The following is a 20425-nucleotide window of genomic DNA, read 5'->3' on the forward strand; positions in this document are numbered from 1 at the left end:
ACTCCCAAAACAATAAAATAAAGTAAAACTACCCCTGAAAAAAAATAAAAAGCACACACACACACACACACACACACACACACACACACACACACACACATCTATGGAGTCCGTTATATGTTACCTACTCCTGAACATGAAGCCTGTCTTGGAGTGGTTGATATATTCAGTGTCACTCTGAATATATCAGGAAGAAATGATATTTCAGTTATTAATCTTTGTCCTAGTGGCTATGTTTTCATTTGTTCATCATTCATTCATTCATTAAAAAATAAGGTAAAATCTAATAAGATAAAGCAAAAATTATAACATCAAATATGGACAAGATAAACCAACAAAAGAAAAAGACCTCAAGACAAGGCACAAGAATCAGAGACTCACTCATTCATACAGTCAGAAATCCCATAAAAACACTGAAAAGGAAGACATAATACATACACAGAGGAGCTGTTGCAGAGCAGTGCAGGCGCTATGTGTGCTGCTGGTGTACACATGTTGTTCATGTTGAGGAAGCGAGACTTGTTTTCTTGGTCTCCTCTATCTTCTCTGGCTCTTACATGCTTCCATCCTCTTGCTCTGTAGCGTTCCCTGAGCTGTGAGGCAAGGCATTTACTGGAGATTATAGAATTTCCTTTAAAACATTGTTAAATTTGACTCCCAATGCCTGTCCACCATCTTGATGTCTTTTTGTGCAGTTCACTTTTAAAATTGGGCATCTATATTCTATACTTGAATTTTCAGATGGTGGTAGCTGCAGCCAATGACTAAGAACTGAGGTGGCCTCAAGAGAGACATCAGGAGGAAAGCAGAGTTTTAATTCATGTGTTCTTCTTAGTGGCCATGGAAATTCTTCAGAAGTAGCCACTTGTAGGTAAGTAATGTATGTAAGTCAGAAGTGAACAAGACTTCCTTGGCCTCCGTCCTAAAGCCTGATGCTTCTGTGGTTCTGTCCGTGACCATCTCCTTTCCTCTATTTATTCTCCTTTAAAACAAAAAACAAACTTTTAAACTATCCCATAATTTCAACCATAAATGATACACAGATTCTAACATCTGCCCATTTATCCCATTTTTAATTTTCAGAACCACAATATCTTCTCCTGTCCTTCCCTTTTTACAGTGTGTCCTGTCATTTGGGGCAGTAAGCCTTTCAAGTTCTTACTCCATAGTATTTTACTCAAGGACTCTCTCCAGATTTGATCACCAAGTATTTGCATCTGCTCAGAATCTTGCTCAGAATAATTTGGATGGTTCATATTAGCAATGAGCAATTTTACTTTTCTTGCTATTTGAATGAAAAGAAGAGGATGCCACCACAGGGAAGGGCATGTAGATTTTCCTGTGATTCTAATGGCGAAATCTTTTTTTTTTCCTTTTTTAATTAATTTATTCAGATTACATCTAAATTTTTATCCCCTTGCTTGTCTCTTCCTATTCCTCCCTCCCTCTTTCACCCTGTTCCCATCCCCTAGGTCTGTGACAGAAGGGGACCTCCTCCCCCACCATATGGTCACAGCCTATCAAGTCTCATTTTGGCAGCCTTCCTATTCTTTCTCTGAGTGCTACCAGGCCTCCCCACCAAGGGGAAGTGGTCAAATATGGGGCATCAGAGTTCATGTCAGAGTCAGTTCCCCCTCTTCACATGACTGTGGAGAATGTCCTATCTCTTGGCTACATCTGAGTAGCAGTTCAATATTTACTGTATGTATTGTCTTTGGTTGGTGCAGTAGCTTGAGCAGACGCCCCTGGGTCCAGATCCGACCATCATGACGTCTTTCTTGTAGATTTCTAGGACCATCTGGATCCTTCCATTTCCCCATTCTCCCATACTTTTCTCGTCTAGAATTCCAGTAGGAAGTCCCTGCATCTATCTCAATTTCCTGGTAAGTGAAGAGTTTCAGGGGACATCCCTGTTGGGCTAATGTCCAATTATAAGTGAGTATATACCATGTGATTCTTTTTGAGTCTAGGTTAATTCACTCAATATAATCATTTCTAGTTCCATCCATTTGCTCACAAATTTCAGGATTTTCTTTTTTAATAGCTGAGTAGTATTCCATAGTGTAAATGTACCACAGTTTCTTTATCCATTCTTTGACTGAGGGACATTTAGGCTGTTTCCAGCTTCTGGCTATTATGAATAAGGCTGCTATGAATATGGTTGAGCCTATGTCCTTGTTGTGCGGTGGAGAACCTTCTGAGTATATTCCAAGGAGTGATATAGCTAATGACAAAATCTTTAGAAATGTGTCTATGACTCCATGTACTCGTATTATGTTTAGAAGCTTAGCAGCATGCCACTGCTGTAGATAGATTAGTTTGTCCTGGAAAAGCACCAATGCTGGTGAAATGTGTAAGACAATATTGCCTGGATAGGCCCAGGCTGGAAGGTGAAGAGTCTGGAAGTACTTCAGCACTATGTCATGGATGATAAGGAGACATCAACATTGACAACATGGTTATGGGAAAGTAGAGCATAACTCAGTGTTCTGAGTGGCTGTCCTCAAAGTTACAATACTGGGATCAGGAGGCTATTTCAATGGTGCCGGTATGAATGGGTAAGTGAAAGGAATGAGTAATCAGACTGGGTGACAGCAAAGCACAGATATTGTGGACGTCAAGAAGGAAGCCTGATAGAGCCCTTGGGCACTCAACACAGGTAGATGCATACATGGCAGGAAAAGCACCCAACACTAAGCCTCCTCTGAACACGTAACAATTGCTACAAGTCAGTAACTGTGCAGGGTAGACTATGTACTGAGAGCCTGTAAATAGAAATGTTGGTTAAGCCTTCCAGTAATCTTGGAGATGGGCATACCAAACATCAGTACACAAGTAGCCGTGGCACAGAAGGCAATGTCCAGAGCTATACAGCCAATCAGCAGTGCTGCTGGGGTTTGAACCCAGGCCATTTACCTTCTAAGAGATACTCATTTCCATCATTCTTTGTTTTCAGAAACCACAGTCTTTTTCCCCCTTTTAGTCTGATCAAACATATAGGGCTTTATAAAACACTATTAGATGCTGAGCCTCATTTCTCAATTGCTAATAGATGACCACAGTTCCCTGACTGAGGAAATAAATCAATTATATTCTGGTACTTTTGGAAGCATTTTCTGAAATAGGGTCTGTGTGGGTCATCCAAGAACATATTAAGTAGGATAACAATGTCATTACCAACCTTTTCCCTACTTAGATTCTGTATTACTAGATATTTGCAACAATGATTGCTCTATAAATCCATATAAAATTTGAGAGAGGATTTTAAAAGATGTGGCTTCCATAAAGTTTTTTTTGTATGTGTAGTGAAAATTTACACTTCAAGGTGACCTGTCCAATTACAGAAATGCCATTAACAGGAAAAGATGAACAAAAGGATCCTAGAGACAGTAGAGACAGAAACAGCTCAAGAAGGCACTGTTAGTTTAATAGATTATATCTCTATTGTTCTCTGTGACTTATAAGATTCTGTCCTGTGAACTACAAACATTCCTGTGTCAGAATGTGCATTTTGCTGGAAGAAAGCTCAGAAGTGAGTGTGGACAATAATTACAGGTGCCTCACATACACATGATGCATTTACACAAGGACCCTCAGCCCGTTCAGCAATGACTTACCAATCACATACGGATCCTCTCAGTGTGCACAGAGAGCATGTGTGAGGTTCACAGTGTTTATCAGTAAGTTTTGTTCTCTTGTTAAAAAAGAAGAAAAGAAGGCCAGTCATGCCATCTGGAGTGGCTGTAACAATCTCTACAAGCTCAGTCAAGCTCGCGGTGTGAATGTGCACATCAGGATTAATCTCGCAGGCTCCACGTACATTGAGATGGAATCAAGGCAGAGGAAAGCCTGTTTCCCTGCCTCCTTCACTTCCTCCTCTCCCTCTGTTTTCTCTTCTCTTTTACTTTTCTTTCCTTGAAATGTTCAGAAGTGACTCTAATTCTGACCAAGCATTTGGGGCGGGGGATGAAAACCCAGTTTCACATTCTCTCTCTCTTTTTTTTCCCCCTCCTTTATACTTAATATGAAAACACAATTTTCTTACAGTAGCTCCTGATTTACATTTCTGCTCCATTGGTGGGTTTCTCCCTTGGTGTTCAGCAGCATCTCACTCCTAATGACTATTTATAGCCTCCCAGGGTTTCTGTGGCCCTAAGTATCACCACGGAATTTATCAGAGTTCTTGCCTATTCTGATTGCCTAGGTGCACCTGCTGTGGGATTTATAGCCTTGAAAATAAGTACCAAACACCTAGTGGCTTCTGAACTTTTTTCTTTTTAAATAAGTCTTTCAAGCAGGTTGCTTTCCACCCTTCCCTCCTTAGGAGGCCCACGGTGGCTGTTTCTACATGATGTCGAATCATCCAGATGAAAAGTGAAAATTCTGTCAATCTCCTGTGCTCAGCTGTAGTTTAATGTAAGAGGCATTTGTATGGTGGTTGTGATGAAAAGAGGATTGGGAGAAGGAGAAGGAGCTGGATCTTTGCTTCCCACGTCCTCCTGTCTCTCAACCTGAATCACAAGGTTCATTTATCCTCCCATTGTTACCTTGTCACCCAAAGAAACAGTGCCTGCTTTTGAGACCCAATATGGACACACTAAATTCTCTGTTCCTCAGTTTTTCCTCCTCACCCTGTTCTGTGCACATGGTCCTCCCAATAACCCCTTTATAGTTATTGGACAAAAGCTAAATTTTGCTTACATGCATGTTATTAATTTACCATTCATAAAAATAGGAATCCCCTGTGCTGGAAAGATGCATGCTGCATTCTGTTGTGTCTACCACTTAAAAGCAAGAAAAACACGAAGAACAAGAGCTTTCTAATGAATCATGGTAAATAAACTATCCAAGCTATGATTGTTTGTTCCAATTGTGATGGAAACACCAGAAAAAAACATTGTGTGTAGCTAATGTGGCAGCTTGATAGTTTCAGAAATACCTATGAGACAGCCTTGCTTATCTATATAGCCTTGGGACCAATACCCCAGGACAAAGTATAAGCAGTGTGTCTACGATGGTTTCTGGAGAGCTTAGTTTGCTGTTTCATCTGAGTACATCTTCCAAGGAGCTACAAGCCTAGTGCTTTTTTTTTTTTTTTGGCCTGAAGAGTGGGTTCTTCCATTTTTTCCTGTCGAGCTGATGTGCACCTAGAACGAAGCTTTCTATTATGACTTCAGTGTCAAGAAGTCTTGAGTTGGTAAAGTGGTATGACTCAAAAGCTGAGATTCCCTCCTATAATTCTGACCTCAGTGGGAGTCTTCTGTCACATGCAAGTTGACCTGGCTCAGCCTGCTCTCCTGTTCAGCTTCGCTTACCCACCTGTTTAAATAGTAAATGTTAAAGTTCTTTATGTTCCCATGGAATTCCCAGTCTCAAGCCACCATTGTACCTCTCTGGGAAAATCCTTGCCATCCTAGGATGGATGTATACTTTTGGATCACACCATGTTCACTGGAGATGCAGTCTGCTTTCTGTCACCAGGAGAAGGAAAAGATTTTTCAAGGCCTTATGGCTGATAAAGGAATCCCCTTATACTACAGCATCCGCCCACTGTAACGAGAGATGTTTGTCCTGACTTCTAGAGACTCCTCCCCCACCTCCTCTTTTTTTTTTTTTTTTTTTTTTCCCTTGGCTTAACGTAGGCTCTGCAGTCTCTAATGCTTGGTGAGAACTATCCTAATCATCAGATTGTGAACATTGGGGCTTCTCTTTTATGGTCATTAAAACCTATCCAGGATATGTTAGTTAGCTCTGTGTATTTCCTCAAGCTCTCACCCTCCACTTTGCTCTTTGGGGCCAGTCCTGGCTACTTGCCCCATCCACACGTGCTAGTGTGCAGTTTTCACACACCCAGCAGCTCCACAGCAGCTGTATTGTCCTCTAAGAATGATCCTCAACACCATCACGCATCTTTACACAGAAGCATGTTGTATCTAAAAGTGTATTGGGGAATTGTGTCTTCTCCATGGGTTTTGTAAAACACACCAGTAGCAATACCTGCCTAGCCAACCACTTGAGAACATGACATCAGTGGAATCTGCCAGGTAAGTCGGCCATCTGTGTATATTAATTTTTGCTATTTTGATGCAGAGTTTGTCCTGTAAAATTCATAACAAGATCCTACCCAAAGTTGCCTGCCTACCTTGTGGGCCAGACAATGACAGACAAATAACACTGGCAAGCAAAGTATTCTGTGCTTTGGACTCACCAGGAGGAATTTACAGTGATTTCCAGTTACAGAAACAGTTCTGTTCCAGTTTCGGCAGTATTTTGTGGCAGTTATAGCAATATACCTGAAGTGATTGATTACTATGATTTATTGGCACTGATTGTAAACTTTTCCACCTTGAGTCTCGTCTATTTTATCTATGATATATCTGAAAGAATTGAGATAAAGGAGTAAGCAATCCTCCCATGCCTCCCATTTGGAATTTGTAAGAGCTGGCATTGAGGACTTGTAGCATCCCAGTGAATACCTTCACTTTTTCCTTGTGTTTCTATGGAAAGAGAAAGCTATCAGGCATTCGGGCATAGGGATGGCAAGGAATCACACTCTCTTCCTTTCTTCACTTACTGTCAGGGCCGCTGGGTGAGTGTCAGGGAAAAATGAAGCAGCTTTGTTGTTATCTCCATCTCCTCTGTCATGAGAGGAGAATTGGAATGCCCAACCGCTGACGTGGCTCTCTGCCTTATACTCAGAAAATACGCATGCACTAGTCTGTGTGCCTGGACCATCTGCTCTCTTCTCTAACTTCCATCTCTCAGCTCAATCCATTCCAGTTCCTCAGGAAAGCTTGCCTCATCCGGGTCAGAAACCTCAAATATCTGCCCTCACAGGCAATAGCTAGAGCAGAAGCTTTATACTTGTTGCGCACATATTTGTTTCTTTTCCCTAGGAAGCCATAAGCTTCATGAAGCCAGGAGTCTGTGACTCAGATTACCATGGCACGCCCAGCTTCTGCAACAGTGCCTGGCACCTTCTAGGTAGGCTGTCTGAATTTGTTGGAGACTTAATGCAGGGCAGGTGTCACCAAAGAAACTGAGACAGAAATCTTTGTGCTAGGGCTGTATTGGAAACGTCACCCTCAAGCAAATGTGTGAGGCTTGGCTCCAGGAAAAAAAAAAAAACCAGCATACTTCAGACTCAGGGATCTCTTTGCAGAATTTCTGAGATCCCCATGAAAATAAAATTTCAACAAAAGTGCTAACTGGGCTGCTTTGATTGGCTTGAGTGGGGGGAATGGGTGACCAAAGTTGCATGTGTTTCTTTCAAATAATCGCAGTAAAATGTAGGTAGCTCCCCTGTTGTCCTCTGGGAACTCCTGGGACACATCAACAGAGTGATTAGGCTGTTCAGGATTCCTCTGTCATGCTTCACCTTCACTGTATTTCCCACAGTCAGCAGGTAGGAATGTTGGGGCAGTTTTGATTTTGTGGAAGACAGGTAACATGACACTTTGAACTTTCTGCTTTCTCCAGCAATTCATTCTTTCTGCTGCTCCCCCCTTTCACCGAGCCTTTCTGCCAAACACATCATACCTTTTTGCAGTGCCTGATTCCTGCTGTCCTTGAAAGCATTCTTTGATCTTCCTTCTTTTTCGTCAGCAATTCATTTTGGTAGAGTTGCTCAATGAATTACTGGTAACCGCTCTTATCAGAGTCTGAAATTATATCCCTGGGGATCCTCTGCAGCTTTCTTGTTGCAATGAATATTCAAGTACTTGTCCAAGAAGTCTCTTTCCCCCTACGGAGTAGTTGATATTTTGCCTATATAACTCACATCCAGGGATATATATATATATATACATGTGCATAGACAAGTAAATGTTCACTTATATGCACATATAATGGAGAAGTCATCACTGATATTGTTCACTCATTGACACTCTTAGTTCATATATGTATATCCGAATGTAGTGAGTGAGCTTTTAGAAAAACCATAATCACATCATCTTCATTTGGCAGGTGTCTATTGAGTACTTTTCTTGTGACATACACTTGTTCACTAGTCACTGGAGGTATAATGTTAATCAAACATAATAAATGCCCATACTAAGTTTCTCACAAAATATAAGTGATTGAAATTAACAATAATTTACTACAAATAAATAAAAAAATTATAAAAATAGGAGCTAGAAAATGGGATTAGAAGTGATAACCCAAGAGCTTTTAAGAGCGTTTGGTCTTCAGTAAGTGAAGAATGAAAAGGTATATGTTTGGAATCACTGCATAGGATGATGGAAACTACAACTGTTCTGCTTTAGCCCCTGCTCCTGTACTGTTCATCTGGGGATGGCCTCCCTGTGAACAAGATGGTGGATCCAACGGGACAGCAGCTCAATGCATAAATAAACAGGCCATAAGCAGTTGCATATGCTCTCATATACCAAGTGCTCATCTATAAACAAAATTTGGGCCTTTTTCTCTTCCTTCACCTGGAATTCCAAAATGGTGGTCTATGAGAGCTAAGGGATGAATCATGGCTCTGTACCATAATTTGGGGCTTTGTACTGGATATTCCATTTCTATCTTACGATGGTCTGTTTCTGAGTCAGCTTATATTTGCGACGGGATAGTACAGACAGAACACATCTCACACTTAGACAAGACACATGATGTCCTAGTTTGCTTCTCTGTTGGCTGTGGTAAAACATGGATCGAAAAACATCTAGGAGAAGACAAGCTTTATTTGACTTACATTCCACATCACAGTTCATTATCAAAGGAAATCAGGGCATGATTTTAAGCAGGAACAGAGGCAGGACCCATGGAAGAATGGGTTTCTCCCCTTGACTTCCTTAAGTACCCTTCTTATACAACCCAGCGCCACATGCCCAGGGATTGTAATTCCTACAATTGCCTGGGATTTCCACATCAATCATTAACCAAGAAAATGCATGGAGGTCCTTCTTCTGTTTTATTGAAATGTTTTTCTGCACAATGTATCGCCATCATGTTTTCCTCTTCTCCAGCTCCTCCTTACTCTATTCTCCTGGCCTCCTCCACCCACAAGACCCCATTCCCTTTTTTACCTCTGTCTTTATAAAACACACAGGTAAAGAGTAAAACAAAAGTAAAAATAAAAAAAGAAAAAGAAAACACACACACACACACACACACACACACACTAATGCCCCCACAAAACCCCAAAGTTAGAAATCGCTATATATAAGATAAAGATCAGTAAGACAAAAAAAGTCCATTTAATGTTCCTACTTCTCATATATATATATATATATATATATATATATATATATATATATATATATATATATATTTTTTTTTTTTTTTTTTCTATTTACCCTTCCTTGGGATATACTTTACTTTACTTCCCACTGTTTCCTTACTTGATACCTAGCCTTTGTGGTTACATGGATTGTGGTATACAAGTAGTATACAAGGAGACTTAAAAGTTAACAACCACATATTAGAGAAAACAAATATTTGTCTTTTGGGGTTTGAATTTTAGTTCCCTCACCCAGGATGCTTTTTTCTTTAAAGTCATCCATTTACCTGCAACGTTTATGATTTTCCCCCATCTTATAAATGTACCGCATTTTCATTATCCATCCCTCAGCTGTGGAACATCTAGGCTGCTTCCAAATTCTGGCTTTTAAGAATAGGACAGAAATGAATGGATTGGATGTCTCTGTAGTAGGACGCAGAGTCCTTTGGTTATATACCCGAGACAGTCATGGCTGGATCTGAGGTAGAGCTATCCCAAGCTTCCTGAGGAATCAACACACTGATTTTCCTGGTGACTGTAAAAGCTTGCACCTCTACCAGCAATGAGTAAGTGTTCCCCTTTACCCTCATTCTCACCAGCAAAAGCTGTCATTTGTTTTATTGATCTTGACTATTCTGACTAAAGTACAATGGAATCCCAAAGTAGTTTCGATTTGCATTTCCCGGCTGACTAAGGATGCTGAACATTTTTTAGCTGTTGCTCAGACATTTGTGCGTTGCCCTTTGAGAACCCTGTTTAGTCCTGCATCCCACTTTTAACTGGATTGTTTTCTTGATGTCCAATTATTTTTTAGTCATTTATATATTTTAGATACTAACTCACTATTGGATGTGATATTAGTAAAGATGTTTTCCCATCCAGCAGCCTGAGTGGTGGTGTCTTTTGTGACACAAAAGCTTTACAGTTTCATGAGATCCCATTTATTAACTGTCGGTCTTAGTGTTTGTGCTATCAGTATACTATTCAGAAAGGCTTTTTTTTTTTTTTTTTTTTTTTGCTATGCCAATAATTTAAAGGCCATTTCACTTTCTCTTCTATTGGATTCAGAATCTCTGGGCTTAAGGTGAGGTCCTCTATCTGGAATTGAGTTTTGTGCAATATGTGCATTTTTCTATATGTAGCTATCCAGTTTGACCAGCACCATTTGTTAAAGGTGCATTATCTTTTCCAATGTGTATATTTAGCTTCTTTGTAAAAAAAAAAAATCAGGTATTCATAGGTGTTCTAGACTTAGGCCTGGCTCTTCAATTTGATTTCATTGATCAGTGCATCTCATCTGTTTTTATACCCATAAAATGTTCCTTTAATGCTAAGCTCTGTAGTACAAGTTGAAATCTAGAATAGTGATACCTCTAGCACTTCTTTCATTATTCAGGACTCTTTTAGGTATATTATGTTTTCATATGAAGCTGAAAGTTGCTTATTTATATTCTGTGAAAAGTTGTTTTGTGATTTGATGAACTGTGTTGAATCTGAGGATTGCTTTTAGTAGGTTGGGCATTTTTGCTATGATAATCCTACTAATCCATGAGCGTGGCAATCTTTGCATCTTCTGGTGTCTTCTTCAATTTCTTTCTTCAGTATCTTTAAGTTTTTATCATACAAGACTTTCACTTGATTGCTTAGTTACTCCAAGATGTTTTATTTTATTTTTGAGGATATTGTGAAAGGTATTACTTCCCTAGTTTCTTTCTCTGTTTATTATTTCTTTATTACTCACGTATAGGAAGGTTACTGATTTTTGTGTGTTAATTTTGTATCTTGCTACTTTGATGAAAGTGATTATTATCTATAAGTGTTTCCTAGTAGATTTTTTTACTTACTTTTATGTATAAAATCATATTATCTATAAATAAAAGTACTTTGACTTCCTCCTTTCCTAGTTGTATCCCCTTGATCTCCTTTAGCTGTCTTATTGCTCTAATTAAGACTTTAAGTACTATATTGAATAGTTAGGTAGAGAGTAGAAATCCTTGTTTTGTTCCTTATTTTAGTGAAAATTCTTTTACTTTTTCCGTTTTGGATTATTGTAAGCTGTGGCTTGTTGTATAATGCTTTTATTATGTTGAGATATAACCCTTGTATCTCTGGTCTCTCCAGGACTTTTATGATGAAATGATGTTGGATTTTGCCAAATGCCTTTTTTTTCTTTTTGCATTTAATGAGGTGATCATGTGGCTTTCAATCTGTTTATGAGGTGGATTATATTTATTGATTTACATATGTTGAACCTCCTCTGTGTCTTTGGGATGAAGCCTATTTGATCAGGATGAAAAATCATTTTGATATATTCTTGGCTTTCGTTTGCAAATATTTTATTAGGAAATATTGGTCTATAATTTTCTTTCTTTGTTGGGTCTTTGTGTAGCATAGGTATCAGGGTAATTGTGGCCTTATAAAAATAATTAGGTAATGGTAATGTTCCTTCAGTTTCTATTTTGCAGAATAACTTGAAGAGGATGGCATTAATTCTTCCTTGGATGTCTTACATCTGGTAGAATTGTACATCGACTCCATTGGTCCTTTTTTTTTTTTTTCAGGGGGAGACTTTTAATTACTGCTTCTATTTCAATAGGGGTTATAAGTCTTTTTTAAAAAATTGCTTATCTGATCTTGATTTAGTGTTGGTAGATTGCATATATCAAAAAATCTACCTGTTATTATTATTTATTGTTTTTTTTTTTTTTTTTTTAGGTTTTCCAGTTTGGTAAAATATAGAGTTTTAAGTATGTCCTGATTCTCCTGGATTTCTGCAGTGTCTGTTGTGATGTCACCTTTTCATCTCTAATTCATTAATTTGTATCTTCTCTCTCCATCATTTGGTTAATTTGGCTGAGGGTTTATAAATCTTACTGATTTTCTCAGAGAACTAATTCTTTATTTCATTTTTTTGGGGTATTTTTTGTAGTTGTTTCTATTTTATTGACTTAACCCTGAGCTTTCCACCTACTCTTTTTGAGTATGCTTTCTTCCTTCCTTCCTTCCTTCCTTCCTTCCTTCCTTTCTTTCTTTCTTTCTTTCTTCCTTGCTTTCTTGCTTTCTTTCTTCTTTTTGTTCTCTTTGCCGCATGCTGCTAAGTTGCTAATATGAAATCTATCCAACTATTTTATATAGGTACCTAGCATTATAAACTTCAATTATGATATTCAATGGCATGCTATTCAAATAATGAACTCAATTAAATTATCATATAATATTCAATTAAAAAGTATCAATTAAATTCCCAAATGCCTCTAGCTGGTGTCAAGTTACCCAAACAAAAATAACCTAATGTTTTGTACTTTATTTCTAAGCATTCTGTTTTTAGTAAGTTAAGGCATGAGCTGTCTTCCTGGATATATATATATATGGTTCCTGTAGAATCCAGAAAGCCTACTGAGTGCCAAACCTCTAACATACATAGTATGCTGTCACTAAGCTGACACATACCTTAATTTTTGCATTCCTATTAAATATTTCATAAGGGGTTACTTCAACTCCCAAGTGTACTGATTCTAAGTGCAGATCAGGTAATTAAAGAATGGCCATTCATTGGTTCCATGGACCCAGTTGGACACTGGGATCTGAGTCTGGTCAGCATAGTCTTTACTGTCTTATCTTTTTGCCCTTCTAACTAACAAGAAAGTTATAATGACAATTTGGAATTTGGAACATCAATATAAACTATATCTAATAATCCTCAAAATGCCACTGACAAGACAACAATTTATTGTCTAATAGAGGTTATTTAAATCTACAGACTTAGAAGGGTGTGAAGAAAAAGAAAGGAAAAGGTTATAGACCAAAGAAAGCTGGTAATATAAGAAAAGGTCACATCTTGAGGCATATTAACTACTTGAAATGCACTTTGAGTAAATATTGATAATGTTAATAATGACATTCAACTTTTAGTGGAATGTGTTTAAATCGGGATGCTTTGTGAAACTATAATGGCTATATGCCTGTCCTAATAATAACTAAAGGTAAAATTATGAAGAATGTTGTATGATTGCTTCCCAAATGACCTTAGAAATACTGTAACCATATGCTCGAAGGGAAGTTTACATTAATTTTGAAAAGTGGTGGTGGTGGAAGAACTTTGGGGATTTTTGAATAAACTAGATTTAGCTCTGTAATATTTTAATAAAGAATAATAGTATATTTAATTGGCATTGAAATAACAATTGCCTCAAATTTTCTTGTATTTGCATGAACTATTATCTCCCTAACACAGGTGTCACTCACCTTGTGTAGTGGTGGAGAGACCAGTTCTAGTGTTTCAGCAATAGATCCAAGAGTAAAAGAAGGTTAATGAATACGATGGAGGACACAGCCACATCAACTTGAAATGACCCTCAGCTTGAAATTTGTTTTTGCCAGGCACAGGGATGTTGGCACATTTTGCACATTTATTAACCTTTAGTGAGGCTTTTTCTGCAGTAGGTAGTCTTCACCCAAGTGAAATGGGCAAAGGCACCGATGCCTAAGCCAGATCTTCATTGAAAAAAGAAACACAAATAAGTCAGGAACGAAACGTTGCCAACAACGTTCTAGAGTTTGCTAGTTATGAGTCCACAAATGTACAACGGCTACAGTGCAGACTACAGACTCAAACTGGCTCCAAAGCCCTGCTCTGGTACTTGCTGTGTTGGCCATGGATAATTTATTTAATTTGCCCTCAGTTTCCTGATCTGTGAGACATAATGGATCAGGGTGAGCAAATTTTTTCCTGGTCAGTGGTTTTTGTTTTTTAATTTTTTTAAAAAAAAATAATTTTAATTGAAATAAAATTACATAACTTCCCATTGCCGCTCCTTCTTTCAGCTTCTCCAAGGTACCACTTCTCCACTCCCTCACATGCTATTCCCACCCTCAAGTTGATAGCCTCTTCTTCAATTATATTTATTACATACATATATTTGTGTGTGTATGTATATACAACACACACACACACACAACCTGATGAGTCTGTTTTTGTTATTTGTATGTTTTAGTTTCAAGGCTATCCCCTCTGCATTGAGTCACTCCCTGGGACAGGCTAATTCTTCTCCTAGAGCCAATAGTTGCCTGCAGTTCTTTGTCTAGGGATGGGATCCCACAAACTTTTCCTTGGTCCATGGCAACAACACGTCCATTGATGCTTCTATTGTTGGAGTCTTGTTTATGCAGCCTTTTCTAGGAGAGACTGTTCCACGGTGGACTTCCTGATATTCTGACTCCCACAAACTTTCTGTTTCCTCTTTTTTGATGTTCCTTGAGCCAAAGATGCAGGAAGGTATAATGTAAAGGTATCTATTGGAGCTGAGGTGCTTGCGATAGATTGATCTCTGCATTGCATTCAGTTGTGGTCTTCTGTGATAGTTTCCATTTGCTATAAAGGGAGACTCCTTTGATGAGGGGTGGTAGCTGCATTTGTCTGTGAGTATAAGGATTAACATAGAACATAGTAAGGATTTTTGCTGCTCTACCAAAGTGCAACGGTCAACATTTTTCTAAGGTCAGTGACTTCACTAAGCCTAGAAAGCTGGCTAGGTTTCCAATACCAGACATGATTTACTTCCTATTGAGTGGACCTTAACTTCAATTAGACTGCTGATATTTGTCATTAACCTGTGAGTGTCCGTAACTTATTCATATCTCACCATGCTGGTCATTGCCCTGATCCGTAGGTGCTGCAGCTGGGTAGGACTGTTTAATTGGTTCCTTGCATAGTTTTTTTTTTGTTGTTGTTGTTGCTTGTTTGTTTGGTTTTTTTTTGTTTGTTTGTTTGTTTGGTTTTTGGAACCATGAAAGCTTACACTGCAGAAAAGAGGCTTTAAGGTCAGATGCAACTTGAGTCACCTAAGCTTTGTGTCCTAAGTGTGCAACTTCTTCAGTAGAATGAGTCCACTGTCAACCCATGAGAGGCCATTAAGTGCTTTTGATAATTGACAATCTGTATTGCTTGGGGAGTCCCTTGGACTACCCCTGGTCAGAGTTTTTAGATGAATATTTTCCAGGCACCATATATTAATATTACACATTAAAGTAAACCTTTAATAAGTATTTACTCATTGTTACTATAAATAATTGGTACATGGTAGTGCACTAAATGTAAATCTGTAGGCAGATATGGACTCATATATTTGACTGATGTATTGCATTCCATTCCACTGTATTACATGATATATATTATAATAAGTCAGACCACATATTTAGATGTTTTTAATTTGTAGTAAAAATGTAAGTAGTCAAAAAACAGCAAATTTTGCATGTTCCAGTTCCCAGACTATTTGCAACAAATTCCTGGTAATTTATTTATTTATTTATTTTTGGTAATTTCTAAGTTAGCAAAGAAACTCAATTTTCTTAAGAAACTTAGGAATTGAGACGGACAGATGTTAGCTTTTATGGTAAGCATTCACATTAATTTAACCTTTCCTATGCTTGGAAAAAAAAACCAAAACTAAACTAAACTAAAACTAAGCAACAGATAAAAGGGTCCAATAAACTGTTCTTAACAGAATGTGAGTCACAGGATACTTTTGTCCTCATAAAAAATGAACCAACCAGCAAATAAATAAAAATAATCAAATGTAAACAACAAGCAAAGCTCTTAGTAGTTCAAGGGAAACTGTTGCCATCAAGTAACACAAGCAGCAGCTTTAGTAAAGGGGGTTTCTGAAGCCTTTCATTGTCCCCTAGGAGAGAGCTGCATTTGGACGGTGCAGTTATTCTTAGGGCGTCCCTTGCAATAGAGCACCACAGCCTCAGGTCCTGAGAACAATAGTCTATTCTGTTAAAGCAGTCTTTAGTGTCTCCATGGCAAACCACTCCATTTGATGTCCAATTTGGGGTGATAATAGTAGTAGTGACGGGAAACACACACACACACACACACACACACACACACACACACACACACACACACAATTGGGAAAGCTTAAGATTTTATTAAAAGAGTTATGTAAATAATGCATTTCTGAAGCAGATATATGTGTTTTGATAGAAATTAAACTGGCCTGTCAAAACCAGATAAAAACCAACATTTATCTCTAGTCTTAAGAATGTTGGTGAGCAGTAAATTTTAAATAAGTGAGTTCAACTCTTGGATTAGAATTTTTTAAAAGTTGTTTTTATTATTCTTTCTCATACTCTTTTCCTCGTTGTGGAATTTTCATGACCCTCAATAAAGTATTAAGAAAGTTGCCTATATTAAGCATAAATTATGATCAGGTTTTTAAAGAAAATATATTTTGAGTCTGGCTCTAAGGCTAAAGTTGAGTTAATATCAGGAATAAATTAATGTCTGTTCTTTATAAAAGCAACAGATTTTCATTTTTAAGTTTGTTAATTTATATGATTTATAGTAATTAAGCCAAACTTGCTCATGCAGTTAGTCTAATAATATATTGGACCAAAATAAAATTTTGCTGGTCAGATTTGGAAGGATTCATGCATATGAGCTTTAGGAAAGGTGTAAAATAATAAAAATATCATTTGACTAAAAAAATAAGACCATCAATGCACAGTAAATTTTAAGTAAATGAGTGCAAGCTCTGGATTAAAATTTCTAAAAATATTTTTTCTGTAGCTCTTTCTTTTCATGTACCAACATAATATCTGGCTTTTCTTATCTGAGAAATCAATTTAAAGCAACATGCTAATGACTGACAGTTTGTTTTTCTTCTGGGTTGTTTGCTTTGTTTCAGGCCTTCAGTAAAGGTGTAGGAGTTGAACTAGGGTGGTTGTTAAAATCCAAAGCTACCTTGAGGGAATCTTTTATCCTCACATTTTCCAATTGTAAAATAGAGGAGGTCATATGACTTCAGAGTGAGATTAGCCATGAAGAACCCACGAGCACGTTATCATGAAAGATGTGTGAATGGTAGAGATGCAGACCTTTGGAATTTTAGAGATGTTTTGGAACAAAGGAACACCTTTAGACCATACAAAGAATGCCTCCTAAGAGTTACCCCGGGAACGTCGAGTTAATACTAGTCTTAGGAACACTGTACTGCATGGCCTCTCACCTGATTTCCACTGACGATTACACTGGAGAGAAAAGAGGCTGACATACATCCATGAACACTTATTTAATACTTAATGTGTGCCAAGCATTTTGCAAGGTACTAACTAGAGATACAAAAATGAATATGGAACAGACAGTTTACTGTTCAGTGTGTTGATGCCTTGGGATCTTTTTCCTCTTCCTGCTTAAGCAGCTTTTGTTACTGGGAGTGTTGCCTGGCAGTATACTCTGCATATTTTTATGCTTCTTTTATGGCTGACTTTACCTTGAGAAAATGCAGATGCATTTCTTTTCATCTTCCCAATGTGGTCAAGGCCTGTTCTGCCCTTTTCCAGGTTGCTGTTAAGGCACCACCTTTCCTGTCCAGCTGAGACCCCACCCCCGGGCAACCCCTGCTGTGACAGCTGAATTGGCCATGTTTCATTCTGATGAATAATGGGCCTGGTCACTCCTCAGTGCCTTCCTGATTTACTCACAGGTCTCTGGGGGGTATCACCAGCAAATAAATCCCTTGCTTGACTTACCATGGGGTCCTTTTTCTCCTACTGAATTCTTTTTGGTGCTATTTGCTGACTCCTTAGGTAGGATGCCTCAGCTCAGCCAATCTTGATGTCAAACCCCAAATACTTTCCTGCCCTGGGTGCATGTCTGTCTATGCAGCCAGGGCTTGCTGTAGCCGAGTCACTGACCTGTGAGTCTTCCCACTCAACATCAGTGTACCCTCATTCTCTGATTTTCTTTTTCCTTTTCACTTTTTCTTTTTGTTAACTTGCAAAACTAGATTGAGTATGCATGTGGGCTAGCCATTTGCTCCACCTTATGCTCAAAGAGCCAACTGTGTCTCTTTTCATAGAGTCAGTGTCATTGGCTAAGCCTTCCTGTCTCATCAGAAAGCACAGGTAGCCAGTTGTGACCCTGGGCTACTGCCTGGCACACACACACACACACACACACACACACACAGAAGAGAGAGAGAGAGAGAGAGAGAGAGAGAGAGAGAGAGAGAGAGAGAGAGAGAGAGAGAGAGAGAGAGAGAGAGAGAGAGAGAGAGAGAGAGAGAGAGAGAGAGAGACGGAGAGAGAGAGAGAACATGAGAGAGCGCTTTGGATTGTGTGGTAGTTTGAGTAGGAATGAATTTCATAGGTTTATATTTGAATGCTTGGTCATTAGGAAATGGCACTATTAGGAGATGTGTCCTTGTTGGGGTAGGTGTGGTCTTGTTGGAGGAAGTGCATCACTATGGGAGGGCTTGGGGTTTCAAATGCTCAAGCTAGGTCCAATCCTCCCTCCCTCAACCCCTCCCCTCCTGCCTGCTATTCCAGATGTAGGACTCTCAGTTACTGCTGCATTATTATGTCTGTCTGTGTGTTGCCATCCTTCCTTCCAGGATGATAATGTTTTCCTTTATAAGAGTTGTTGTGATCATGGTGTTTCTTCGTAGCAACACAACATTGATTAAGACAGGCTGCATGTGAAATAGAAGAAACCTGAGGAATGGCGGCAGACTGCCAAATGGCCAAATGGCTTTTCTTCCCTGGTGGCCTCTATTTCTGTGGATATGTCTTGGTGCCAAACCCTGACTGTTTTTGGTAGAGCTTATGCAAGTTTAGATGAATACTTTTGCCTTCAGAAAGGAAGACTACTGAGAAAACCAGAGGTACTCTCAAAGAAATCACATTAGGTGACCTGCTGGCTTTAGTCTATTCTATAAACTGTCCACACCTCTTACAACTAATCCTACCATGATTTTTGCCTTTCAGTGTTCTAGCATCAGGGAAAATCCCCACAGAATTATGTTTCTAATCACCTTGGACAGCCCAAGCTTCTGCAAAGCCCCAGTATTTCAATTTAATATTTACTGGTGTAGGCCATTTGTAAACAGAGCATGTGAAATTGCAGCCTCGCTTTCAGGGAGTGCTGACAACAGGGAGAAGGAGGAGGAAGAGTTCAACCAAGATTTTTGGTCGCCAAATACCAGCTGTACATGCCCCATGTAGTCCTCCTGGTAAACTGGAGCAGCCGCCTTCTTCCATTCATTTTCTCCCACTCTAAGCCCAGAAGCCCCTGTGAGCAGTGACTACAGACTGGATGTTATCTGAACTCTCGCTGAATCACAGCTGACAGGGCTGCTATTTCTAAGGCACAGACTCGCTCTTTGAACAAAATGCAAGTGCTGTGTCTTTTCAACCTGTTCTTCAACAGTGGAAGCAGCAGGATTCCAACACTGTATAATAACTGTCAGAAACAATTTCTGCTCTGTAAGTGAGGTGAAGCAAAATGTCAAAATATTTGAATACATTTCATTGAGGATATCTTCTTTTAAATTAGTGAAGGCTGGAGAAGAAGAATCCCATTCTTTCACATAATAAATATGCATGGAACTGAGGAGCCACGTGCATTCTAATAAAGCTGAGTCCTGGTGTGTTGATGCATTATAGGTCCACAACAATAAAACACAATAATTACTAGTTAAAGCGATGCCAGGGTTGGCCTTTTACCAACATCCCCGAACATATAATTCATAATAAATTTAGTAAGGCTGAAGTTGGCCTGTTAATTAACCTATTTTATGCAATGACTAGGGTGGAGGAAGCAATCACATAATCCAGAGAGGCATCCTCCCAAATGTGCACAGCTCATTACTGGCTGGACTCTGCTTTTTTTTTTTTTTTTTTTTTTTTTATCCATGGACCTCAAAGGACCCAGAATTCTGTTTTGTGTTAATGTAGATGAGAAAGTTTGGGGAGGATGCTAAAGTGATATGTGACTACATAACTATAAGAAATCTAAAAAACTGGCAGGAGAGTATAGCCACAGACAGGAGGGGTTAAGGGCTTATTTTTCAAGCCAACAGCTTGGGCATGAGGTGAGGGCGGTGCTGAGAGAGGTAGGAGACTTGACTGTGCATGTGGACATTTCTTTCTTTTTTGGCCTCAAAATGACGAAAAGGGTACAGACATATCACAGAGCTGATAGCAGGAAAGAATATCAGAGAAGATTCTAGACTACAAAAAACAGGAAAAATAAGACTCATGAGAACAGAGGGTGCCACGGTAACAAAAACCAAGAAGAAATGTCCTCTGAACTTACATTTTTTTTTCTGGATTAGCTACTGCTGCCTAGTACACTGACAGGGCAGTAACCAGGCGAAGGCGTATTTTTAGAAAGCGTCATAGGCTGAGGATACA

Source organism: Acomys russatus, chromosome 2, assembly GCF_903995435.1.
Source record: "Acomys russatus chromosome 2, mAcoRus1.1, whole genome shotgun sequence".
Lineage (NCBI taxonomy): Eukaryota > Metazoa > Chordata > Mammalia > Rodentia > Muridae > Acomys > Acomys russatus.